The sequence below is a fragment of the Pleurodeles waltl genome, chromosome 3_1 (genome assembly GCF_031143425.1).
Source record: "Pleurodeles waltl isolate 20211129_DDA chromosome 3_1, aPleWal1.hap1.20221129, whole genome shotgun sequence".
Taxonomy (NCBI): domain Eukaryota; kingdom Metazoa; phylum Chordata; class Amphibia; order Caudata; family Salamandridae; genus Pleurodeles; species Pleurodeles waltl.
The window spans coordinates 1,438,833,877-1,438,846,072 of NC_090440.1; the positions used below are offsets into that span (position 1 = coordinate 1,438,833,877).

Sequence of the window (12,196 nt, forward strand, 5' to 3'; positions counted from 1 at the left end):
CACTCCTGCCTTCCAATAGTGCCACTCATCTCACTAGCATTTATTTTGCTTTATAGCGTTACTCATACGACCCTAGGGTGTCAGAGCACCTCACATCACACACACGTTATACAGATGCAATGAATCTTGCCTGTGTAAATCAGTCTATGAGAAATGTTATACAAAACAATGAGAAATACCGTTCTGTGGTCTGCATTCTTTGCAGCAGGCATATTAACCCTCGGTGCTACTTTACGAGGAGTCAAAACTAACACTAGACAAAACTTCATCTTTCTCCAGCAGAAACATAAATCGCCTGCGTTATGTTGACATTTGTGTTGTTGCCTGAAAACTGCTGGAACCGCAAGGAAACGGCAGGTGCTTTCAAACCCCAAAGTTATTTCAGAACCCAGCGCCTCTCTCGAAGTGAGCAGCACGGGTCCTGCACTAAAGCTGGCCCTGCCCCTTCTGGTTGTTGGAGGCTTCCCCTCGCTTAACACGGCTGCTGGGTCAAAGTCAAAGCGTGATGAAGATGCAGTATGCACAGAAAAATCCGTCAGGATTATTTAATCGGGTTCGTTTACACCTTCCTCTCTTTCCAGTGTGCGTGAGCCAGCACTATTATTAATTTTGTTGTGGGGCTGTTGTACTGGAATACAATGCACGCTGCATACCGGAACAGGCAGTCCCTGATGTCTTTGAACGCACTACAGAATTTGCCCAACCAGTACTGTATATACTACATGCCCCATCATGCCAATCACTGTATCACTTTTATGCTAACGTGCGTGTGTGCGCGCACGCATGGTGTTTTGGCCGAGCGCAGGTGTTTTTAGGTCGAGTATTTGAGGGCGCATGAATATACGCTCTCCCTAGCGAGACTCGGTTGTATACAACATAGTGCTTGTAATCTGCCCTATGCTTACCATTTGTTAAGAGTCCATGTTACTCTGCTTTGCTGCATCCTAAATGGCCAGAAAAGGCCACGCGTTTCTTCCGTTCTGGCGCAGGGACCAAGCACAGACTGATTACATTTGATTAGTGTCTGGTTGCTGATCCTGCCTTGATTGATGTGTTATATATTTTTTTTGTTTTAACCCATTTTGCTGCTTTCCACTTCCACCACTTCTCCAGGTAGCTGTCCTCTTTCTTTCTCCCCACCCTTCTGTTCTTGCTTGCTCATACCAGCCTTCCTCTCTCCAGTCTGTCCATGCTTGCCCGTTCCGCTCTTGCAACTGAAAATACAACTGGCCGTGTCATAGTGCTTTTTGGATAACTTTAATTTTAGCCATGCTGCTGTACAACGTGGCTAAGAGGCATGGGCAAAGTAAATAGCTCTTGTGTATCTGAGACCTATTGGCTTTATCAATGCTTTTTTTGACAAAGACGACTGAACACAGCTAGAGGCAAGCCTTTATTTGTTGCAGTGCAGTATCTGTCAACAATCACAAGCAAAACATATTGTATTTAGCACAGAAGTTTGTTTGAAAGATTTGCATAAAATTCCTGTTAGTTACATGTTGAATGTGTTTTCTTCGTTAGACAGTACTGTTAATTGAATCATTTTGTGACCCTCGGTCGATTTAAGAGTGTATTCTTGCTTTTATGTTTGTGGAACACCCTCAGTTTGAGCTCTCTTTGTATGCAGCAATCCCCAATAACACAGCACTCTCGAACAAGGCATAACAATGTGTAGAGCAACAAATTCCTAGCAGCACTATACACCATAACATATTATACTAAACAATGTGGCACAAAACAAGACACAACGTAAGATGGCATGCCACACAGAGTAGCCCAACAGGAACAACACTGTGCCCCAGTCAAGAAAGCACAATATACATATAGCTGATACAACACAATGAAACACAGCATAAGACTACACTAAGCACAGCACACACCATAAAACAAACAGCACAAATTATTGTGTCATACAAACTGAAGTAACACAGTAAAATATAACATCATGGAACTGCATAGGAAAACATCACATAGAACAGACGATAAAACATGACATCATATCGTGAGAGCGGTGAGCTGTTTCCGAGAAACTGAATCACTACAGATGTCCCTGAAATGTAATTGATTTTGTGTACTCTCCCCAAACAAACCAGCACACTGAACAAATGCTCCATCCTCTCCCTTCTTTCCCCATTTTCATTATATTCTCCCTAGTTATCACTTCCTCTTCCCTTTGGCCTCCCCCCTTTTGTCACTGGCCCCCTATTGCGCCTCCACTTTTCATCCCTGACCCTCCTTTGCGACTACCCTTTTCCCACTCCTTTTATTACAGGCTCTCTGTCTGATCCCCACTTACCCTGCTTGTCTTTTCTTAACAGGCTCACTTTATCGTCTGCACTCCACCTACTCCGGCTTTCATCAGAATATCCATTCCTCCCCTTTTCCCCTTATTTTGTCTCCATGCTTTTATTTCTATCACAACTGCCTGTCATTTCATCCTCTACATCTTCTTCCATTACAGACTCCTCATAAAACCTCCTCTTCTCCTTATTTCATCATGTGCTTCCTGTCTCTCCCATCCTCCCCTTTCATCACGATTCCAGCCTTCCCTCTCATCCACCAGCTTTTACTTTCATCAAGGGAGTCAATGGATCTATTCTCTCCTCTGCTCCTCCTTTCATTACAGGCTCCTTGGCTGATGTCACACTTTCTCTATTTGCCTTTGCTTAACAGGCTCCCTGTGTTTTCTGTTCTCCACCTGCTCCTCCTTTCATCACAAGATCCGGTTCTTTCCTTTTATTCCAATAACAGCTCTGTCCATCTTACTCCTCCCCTGTATCTTGTTTCATTACAGATTGCACCTTCTCTTCTTCTTTCATTACGTGCTCACTGTCTCTCCTATACTCCCCCTTCAGCACATGAATCGTCTGCTTTCTCATTCATCAGCTTTTCCTTTCATCAAGGGGGTCCTTTGGTCTTCTTTCCACCCTGTTCCTCCTTTCCTAAAGCCTCCCCGTCGCTCCACTTTACTACTGCTGGCAAACACACACGTTCATGGGCCTGGAGGGCTATTGTAATTTTTAATTCTTTGTACCAAGATATGATAAAACTGGCCATGTGTAATTTTACATCTTAACAAGTGAATTTGTGCTTTAGAAGAACTGTCAATCCTTTCAAGTACATAAAAATGGCTAGATAATTTGGCAAAAGTTTTGCTGATAACATTAAAATTCACCCTGGTTTCCCTAAGCACTTCTGATTCAACCATGTTTATGGTACTCTGCTAATTCAATGTGTAAAGACTTTCACAGACTCGTGTTATTTGAGATTGCAACAGTGTCTTTGACATTTGTTTTGGTACTAAGATCCCCGCCTAAAATGGTAGTTGCAATGAGTACCATTTAATGTTTTGCATAATTTTTGTATCCATGTTTCCATGCGGTTATATATCAAGCATTCTTTTTTTTATATGATGAACTACTTGAACAGGTAGATGGTATAGGTGTGTTATTTATGGCGACGCATCTATAACTATAGAAATGTTTGAATAAGTTTAGTGCGCCTCTAGACTCTTATGGAATGCCTCGCTCTGGTTGAGTAGTGTCCAACAGAATACCAAGAGGAACCCTATGCAGCCCCTGGGGCCACCACCTCCCCTGGGCAAATCATTAAATAAATGTGGGGGACCTGCACTGCCCCCCTGTAGTCCCTGGGGACCGCAACCTCTCCGGGGCATAAATGAAATAGTGGAGGGGCACATGCCCCCCCTTTCCCCCCCCCAAGCCCTGGGGACCACCACCTCCCCGAGGCTGAAATAAATTAATGTAGGGGGTCCTTTGCACAATCCTCCCCACCTCCCTGGGGCTAACTTAAACAATGGGGGAGGGGGTGGGAGCTGCAGAGCCCCCCTCCTGGAAATATTTTTGGCCTTGGGGACTGCCACCCTCCAGGGTTGGCTCCTGCTATGTCCTGGGGTGCACGCCACTGGGACATAGCTGTTTGCTATGACTTGGCGGGAGATTTGATAGCTCCTGACAAGTCAGAGCAAACACTCTGATCCTAGCAAGCAAGAGCTGGCAGGAAAACTGAGGAAACTATTGCTTTCACAGACAGGGAGCTGCATGTTTAGCAGCTCCATGTCAATGACAGCAATGACGGCTCACGCAAGAGGCAGAGAGCTGGCTGGGATTGTGGGGGCCTTCAGGCTCCCCCGCAGTCCATTTGCACACTCTGTGATCCGCGGGGCACCCTGGTGACATGGCTGGGCCCTGCGGGATGGGTTACCCAGGGCCAAGATCAGCCCCAGGCGGGGGCTGTGTGGCCCCACTGAACTGTATTGGGCCTCGGGGGATGGGGTCCCTAGGCTGAAATCAGCAGGGGGAGACAGGGCCCGCGCAGCCCTCCTTCCTCACACTAGCCATTAACCCAATGAGGTAGCAATTAATAACTAACTAGAGGAAAGTGCTCCAGTTGGATAGACATTTTGTGCAAAACTGTGGACGCTTGTTGGATAAACGAGCAGGTGACCTTCCGTTCTGGCCACGATGCTCATTTCACAGAAATGAAACCTCAACAGGAAGCACTTACAAATATAAATGTAGTAGGTGCCCCACTTGAAGCTCCACTTCAGGAAAGGACACATTTTCCTAACTCCTGGGCTTAGCAAAGGCAAAGCAAGTGTGTTTACTCCACGATTCCATTTTGAAAAATGATCTGAAATCTTTTGTAGAAGTGAATGCATCTTTTATCTACTGGAGCACAATCAGACATTCCCACACCCAGACAGACACTTTTCACAGATATTCTCAAACCCAGGGACAACCTCTCACACTTATTCTCACACCCATGGAGACAGGCCCCGCAGCCAACTCCTGCTGCGCATGGCAAAGGCTGTGCGCAGTGTGGGTTTGGGGCTGTTGCCAGAAGGACTGGGCGCAGGCCAGGCCCTGCGGCCAACCCCCGCCGCTAACCCCTGCCACGCACATCGGTGGTTGGATTAACGTATAGTAATGAAAATTACTTTAAGTTTAAAAAAAAAAAAAGCCACAGAAATTCACTGAAAAAAATACAAAGGTTACGGGCCGTTATACTTAGGAAATAAAAATTTTTTAAAACTTAGAAATTCACTTAAAAAACCAAAGGTTACAGGGACGTCATACTTAGGTTTTGAATTTACTTGATAAAAAACAGAAATTCAGCAGTTATAGTTAGTTATTTCAAGAAACTATACATCACGGCCTAAAATAACTATAACTCGGACCATCATCATGCATTGCTAATTACCCCAGATATTACAGCACTCATGACAACTTTTATAAAGTAAATAAAAATATAAATGAAACATTATCAGTCAAATTATTGAAGAAAAAACTGTGCATGGTTGGGGTGTGAGTTATAGTTACTTGAAACAATTAACTATAACTGCTGAATTTCTATGGTTTTGTACGAATAAATTCAGAACCTAACTATGAAGTCCCTGTAACCTTTTTTTTAAAAGTCTCTCTCTCTCTATATATATATACATATATAAATATATATTTGACAAAAAGGTCACTCCATCAACAACGAAAGCCAGGTTTCCTCAGCCTATCGCCGCATGTATGACACCAGCACCACCAATGCAGGTTCCAATTTTCCTTTATTTCATCTCATGAGGTATAAAAGTGCTGAGTGCAAATTCCAGAACACAAATGGCAACGTGTTTCAGCCTCAGCCTTCAACTGTCCATAGAGTTACGTGCAGAGCGAGTGTATTTAAAACATGTGACCACTCCCCAACACCAATTAAAATCATTACCTAGTCTTGACTGCTAATTATTGTATTGTATTGTATTAAATAATTTATAGAGCGCATTCCGGCCGAAGCATCGAAGCGCTAGGCAGACCATAACTAAAGAAAGACGAACACCAACTATCCCTAAAGTTTAATTTACAAAGAGCCAGGTTTTAAGACTCTTCCCAAAAAGGAAGTGATTTGATATTTGGCGTAACGAGAGAGGCAAGCCATTCCATAGTCTGGCTGCCTCCACCGTAAAAGCCCGATCTCCCCATCTCACTTTTTTACAGCGTGGTACCTTGATCAAATATTTTGAAGCAGATCTCAAGTGTCTTGGAGGAAGATAAAACAAAAACAACAAAACGAAAACAACAAACAAAAACAACAAAAAAGAATTAGTACAAATCTTTCTTTTTTTTATCATCTTTACCTCTTTCTCATTATAACGAGTATGAATTGTTTGAGGTATGAGGCCCTGGTTTTCCTAATACCTTCCACTGTTTATAAGCTTATTCCTTTGTGTATTTTATGTGTTTTGTGCATACGGGTAAAGTACCCTTTACTACATTCTTGCGTCCTACAAGTTATGGGCAAATGGATATTTTAATCAATCCCTCAGCTACACTCTTATCAGCCTATCGATCCTTAATATATATTACATTTAAAATTTTTAAAAAATGTTATACCCTATATTTATATTTCAACAGGCTAAACCCAGGTTAATTCCTTAGTAGGTAAAGTACCTAATCAATAATCTACCTATATCCACACATCGCCATGTAACGTATTGTCCGAATGTGGTAATCTCATCTCTATTTCACAGTCTATAATATGTGTCTACACAGCAAGCTTCCAAAGTCACCCCTTACTCGTGATGGTACATTTCTAAATCGGTCTACAATCACATTTTCTCTTATCCTATTATTAATAGCATGGCAAAGGTGGGTTTGGGGGTGTTGCCAGGGGGACTGGCCGCAGGCCAGGCCCTGCGCCCAACCCCGCCACGCACGTCGGTGGTTGGATTAACGTATAGTAATGAAAATTACTTTAACTTTTTTTTAAAAAGCCACAGAAATTCACTGAAAAAAATACAAAGGTTACGGGCCGTTATACTTAGGAAATAGAATTTTTAAAAAAACCTTAGAAATTCACTTAAAACACCAAAGGTTGACAGGAGGTTAGTGAGCTGTATGTGAAACGCAGTGACAAATTGTGCATTTTCAAGTTATCCAAACTCATATATTATGGTAAGGGAAAAACATCTACATTTCCAAACTTTTACACAATTCCTCATACAAAATTCACCAGTGTAAGAAAAGTGGGCTTTTTGAAGATGCCCCCCACTTCTTTCCCCCATTTGGACTCTAAGATGCTGGTTTTTCGACTTGATAGTGCACTGGAACCTGCTTACCAGGCCCCAGTGTATGTTTCTTTCCCTAAATTATTTATCGACATGGTAATTCCCTATTGTCAAAGATTTTACCCTTTTGTAAGTCCCTCGTAAATGGTACCCAGGATGCCCATGACATTGATCGTAAAGGGGTACCCAGGGCTGCACACAAGTTTGTGCCCCCTTAGGTGACCCATTCAAATTCCTGCCACAGTGGTGCAAACTGCTTGAGTTCAACTGTGCTCTCACCATGAGCGGCACACTTCCATGCATTGCCTTATATGTTTGTCAGACAAGCTTAAGGTAGGCCTCTGCAGCCCAGGAGGCAGAGTGCATTATATTTAAGGTGCAGACATATAATCACAAGCTTCTACGTCTCTATAGAGTCCTTGCCATTAAGGTAGTCTATAAGTGCAAGCCAGTCCATGGGATAACAGGGAGCTTAAGCCCTAGTTGACCTGGGCTGCTAGCTCCATTATGGTACCGCCTGGATATGTTGAGTTTGGTGTAAAACAACGTGCCACATCGCCACCAACATGATTTTTGTATCGAGGAACAGCTAGTATAAACACAGGTGGCACACTAGTGGTTGCCCAAATGTTTGCCGCCCTTCTTTGTGTTCTGGACGAGCAGCTTGTACTTTTTTCTGCGCTTGCTTCAGCCAAGACAGGTTTCTGGCCTCCTGCCAGGCAGCTTGGGCGCTCCCAGAGGTCATAAACACCATCCGTCTCATCCACACCCTCGCTGGGCTGGTGAATACAGCCATCAGGGCAGTGAAATTCAAAGGCTTCACCACCTGATAGATATTGGTGCTGTCCTCCAGTGAGGGAACAGCCCTTCCCCTAGGCACATTTGCTCGTGGACAGACAGGAAATTAGGTATGCAGGACTGTGCATACTTCCAGCAGTCTCACCACACCTCCAGGGTGAGCATCCCAGTTTGTGCACTAAAATCTGATGTCTGCCATTTTAGGATTGGCAGAACGGATGATTCTAGCTATCTAAAGGTGACCTGTCCCACCAGACGTGGTCACCTCAGGGGCGGATTAGCTATAGGAGCTACCTGCCCATTGGCCACTATTCTCCACACCCCTAACTCCCGTAAATCCACAATGTAAGGGACACCGCTAACACCAGAACCTCAGATCTAATCAACCACATTCAGAGAAGGAGGAAGAGAAGCTCTACATCTCAGGCAACCAGATTTTGCCCACTGCTTCAAAGTAAAAGAGGGAAAACTGTCTCTGAGGCAACAGACTGGGAACTGGGTGATCAACCCTCATCCATGGCTGAAACTCATGAATCCCAATCAGAGGGACACCTGTGAAAGCCAGAAGCACCTTCTGCCTCCCTTGGACAAGTGGCATTAGTCCCCTGCACACTGCAGGTTAAAGCAACCACAGATTCCGAATCTTCACAGGCCATTGGGCCAGCCATGGGATTGTCGAAAACCAGGTAGTTCAGGGTCTTCTGGGAGTTGTAGTCCAGCCTGCCTCCAAGTTTCAGGCCGGTATATTGATCCCTCAGACCCCGAGAAGTTCTCAAAGGAATCCTGCACCTTTACTGCTGCCAAGGCTTGTTGGTGGCCAGTCCGGTAACTAACCCCAACACTCGAAGCCACAGGTACAGCGTTCAGACGAGATCTGCAATCTAGCCCCACCTGAGAGTTAGCATCCCTTTGTCACAGACGTTGTATAAGTGGTAAGTCAGCACCAGCGCGAGTTATGTTCAGCATCATGGATAGCCAGGACAACTCTGCACCCGGACTCCACGGACCAGGGTGAAGTGAACTGACTGATGTGGCCTAGTCCCAGGACTTGCACAACCGTAAGCCTGCAGGGGTTCCCACAGCACGACCCCCAAGTGGTCGAATTTCACCAGTGGCTCCCTGCCATTTGCTTCAATGTGAGTCCTGTTATGCACCACGGACAGCCAGAACAACTCTGCCCTCCCCCCCCAGGATGTCACAGGCCAGGTAAAACTGCACTGACTGTTGTGATCTTGTCCTAGGGATTGCACAACCTTTGCCCCAAAAAGGTTCCACAAATTAGTTTTCTAAGTGCGTTCTTGCAACTAGTGACTTTTCTCCCATAGACTTCTGCTGTGATTTAATATTGCTTCTAAAATCCATAACTCCAGTTATACTTTGTCCAATTGTGTTTGTTTTGGTGTCTAAATTTATATAAAAATAAGCTCTATGTTTATAAACTGGTGTTGGATTTCTTTTAAGGTGTGTTGATTACTTATCATCTATGTTGGTGCTCTGAAATGCATAACACTTGTCCCACTAAGTAAAACCTGACTGCTCTTTGCCACACTACCAGGATTTAGCTAAGGATTTATTAGGGTGAACCCTAGGACCATCTTTGGGGTATTGTGAGAGTATTACACAGTGAGGACCAATCCCCCCTACACAATATATATAATACTCTTTCCTACAACCAGTTATCAAACTTTACAAATTCCTATAATACCCTAGTTACCACTTTACAATTTTGTAGACTGCATCCTGACTACAATGTTCTTTGGTACTTAGGTGTTTTTATATTACTATCAAGGAACCCATCTTAACAATCCATATTAGGGAAAGTGCAAGTTAAAACCTGCAAGAATTCAAAGTCATGCCTAGTAGGGAACGAGCAGCGGTATGGAGTGGGATCACAATATACAAAGATATTGTAGCAGGATTGTAACTTGTGACCTTCAGGGTACACAAGGACTTCTGCAACATAAAGATCATTATCCGGAACCATCTCACATATAATAAAAAACCGCGACCTACGTGTTACGCTCTGCAGCAGGCACATTAACCCTTCAAGCTATTCTATCTTGATTCAAATCTGTGACTAATGATTACACATGGATCTCACCAGCAAGTGCATCAATCATCTATCTCGCCAATATTACACAAAAGCTACTGAGTATTGCAAAGTTTTATTTAGGATAGTCATATTCTAATTTTTGTGAATTCTGCTAATGATATTCAAAGTTCACAAAGCACTATACATGTGGATTTTAATATTAAGTCAAGACGCTGTTCCACTTTTAAGTTGTTGCAAGGAACACATATCCCTATTACCGATGCAGTTTCAAGGTCCTAAAGAAAAGCTTTAAAATGAATTCATGAGAAAATGGCACATTATTTTTAGCACTACTTAGAACCAGAAGGAAATATCTTTCTTCCATTGCCACTTCCTCCCTCCAAATTTGTAACTTCTTAAAGAAACAGTTTCCTGCATTGGTTCTATTAATGAGAAAACAATATGATAGAAATATACTATTGCACTTGGCACACAGAGATGGACTGGCCTAGAGAGAAATTGTGAGATTTAGGCCCTGGTGCACGTTCATGTCACTCCTTACAGATGTGCCCCTGTTCCTGCCAAACAAATTCTGAAGATAAAGCCTGTCCGCAAATGTCTAGTTTTCCTACTGCTGAGCCCTGGTGATATACAACCTTCTGAAAGCTGCATGGGACAGATTTTTAGGTCGAGCACTCAAGGGCTTTGACCTGTTGTAAGTATTGTGAGCTTTTAACCAAGCTCACTGCATGCCCATCACTTTCACTTGTTCATGGACTAGCCTTTCAAAAATCCATGTTATCATTGGTAAATGCTTTACATCTGTCCCTCCTTAGGGAGGTTTTGTTACCACATTGTGGACTGACCCTGTTACATGGATAATTGCACAATTGCCCATATGGACTGTGAGCAAACTTCTTTTTCCTTTTGTGTGTCTCCTTCGCGCTCACACGCATGGCGGCACTGGTGCTTTGAATTGGCTCGCTTATGTAAAATAATGTTTTACTTTTCATTTTCAATTTATGTGGCAAGAAAAGCAGAGTTAGGAATTTACAACACCTATAGCTCTATCTGGAGCAAATGTGGGAATTTTGCATTACAAATGCTTGTTACTGTTTTGCTCCATATGTGTATGAAGCATGTGGTCTCCGAGTAAGTAAACATTAACAGTCAGTTGCAATACATGGTGGCATACTACAGGCTTCTGCCTTCGTTCTTTTCTCCATCTCTCTCCTTTCACACTAAGCCTTCCTTTTTCCCCTCCCCCTCTCCCTTCCCCTTTTCCCTCCCATTCCTCTATTTTCTCTCACCTCCCTTACCCTTCCTTTTCTCCCTATCCTACTGCATTCCCTATCTTTCTTCCCATTCTGCTTTCCATTTCTACACCCCCTTCCTCTTTCTCTCCTCCACCTTTCATTACCCCTTCTTTCCTCTTCCTCCCTCCTCCAGTCCTCTTTCTCCCTCCCTTCCACTCTTACTCCCTTCCATTTCACTCCTTTTTTATTTCTCCCCTAGCTTCATATTGCCTCTTTGTTCTTTGGTTTCTCCCTCCCTGCCCACTTCCTTTTTCTCCTCCTTCTTTCCCACTTCACTCCTTCCACTTTATACCTTTCCCTTTCCTCTTTTCCTTTCGCCGCCCCATCTTTCTTTTTTTATCCCTTCCTTCCTTTCTACATCCCCGTTCTTCCTCTCCTCCTTGCTTCCTCTTTCTTTCTTGCTTCTCCTTCTTTGATCCTCTCCCCCCCCCCTTTCTGGTATCAATCTCCTCCCTTGCCTAGATTCCTTCTTCTCCTCTTCTTTTAACCTCCTTACTTTTTTTTTTTCTTACTTCAGTTCTTTGTGCGCCAGCCTTTCGGTTTTCCTTCATTTTGCCTCCGTTTTTGGACCTGAGGCCCGAATGTCACCACTAGGAAAAACAATACCTAACACTCCATCCCTCACACTGTTCATGCAGAAAGATGCACGTTCTGCTTCAGCCTTTGGCTCTTCCACGGCGTTTTGCAGACGGTTATGGTTTTGGTCAGTTGAAGTTTAAAATAGTAAAGAGGAAATCCTTTTTTAATGTGTATGTAGCGCCGTGTGTGTGTTAAATTCACTAACTGAAATAGCACCAATAACACCACACATTTCCTTCCTACATACTTCTGCTCTGGCCGCCACCAACTGCCAACGTCCGGGAGTCTTAAAAAGAATCATTAAAAAACTTGATGCTGCCTCCAAATGCGGCGTCCGAGATCTCTCCTTATTATTAAACATGCATTTCTATCAACACGAAGAAGCACTGTCAAAAC

General features: G+C 43.6%; 1 protein-coding gene across 9 annotated transcripts in view; it reads right to left on the reverse strand.

Annotated features, from left to right (window-relative positions):
- The window catches only part of DIXDC1 (DIX domain containing 1), a 523,962-nt gene that overhangs the window by 108,423 nt on the left and 403,343 nt on the right, over positions 1–12,196 (reverse strand). The gene's annotated exons all lie outside the window — the stretch shown is intronic.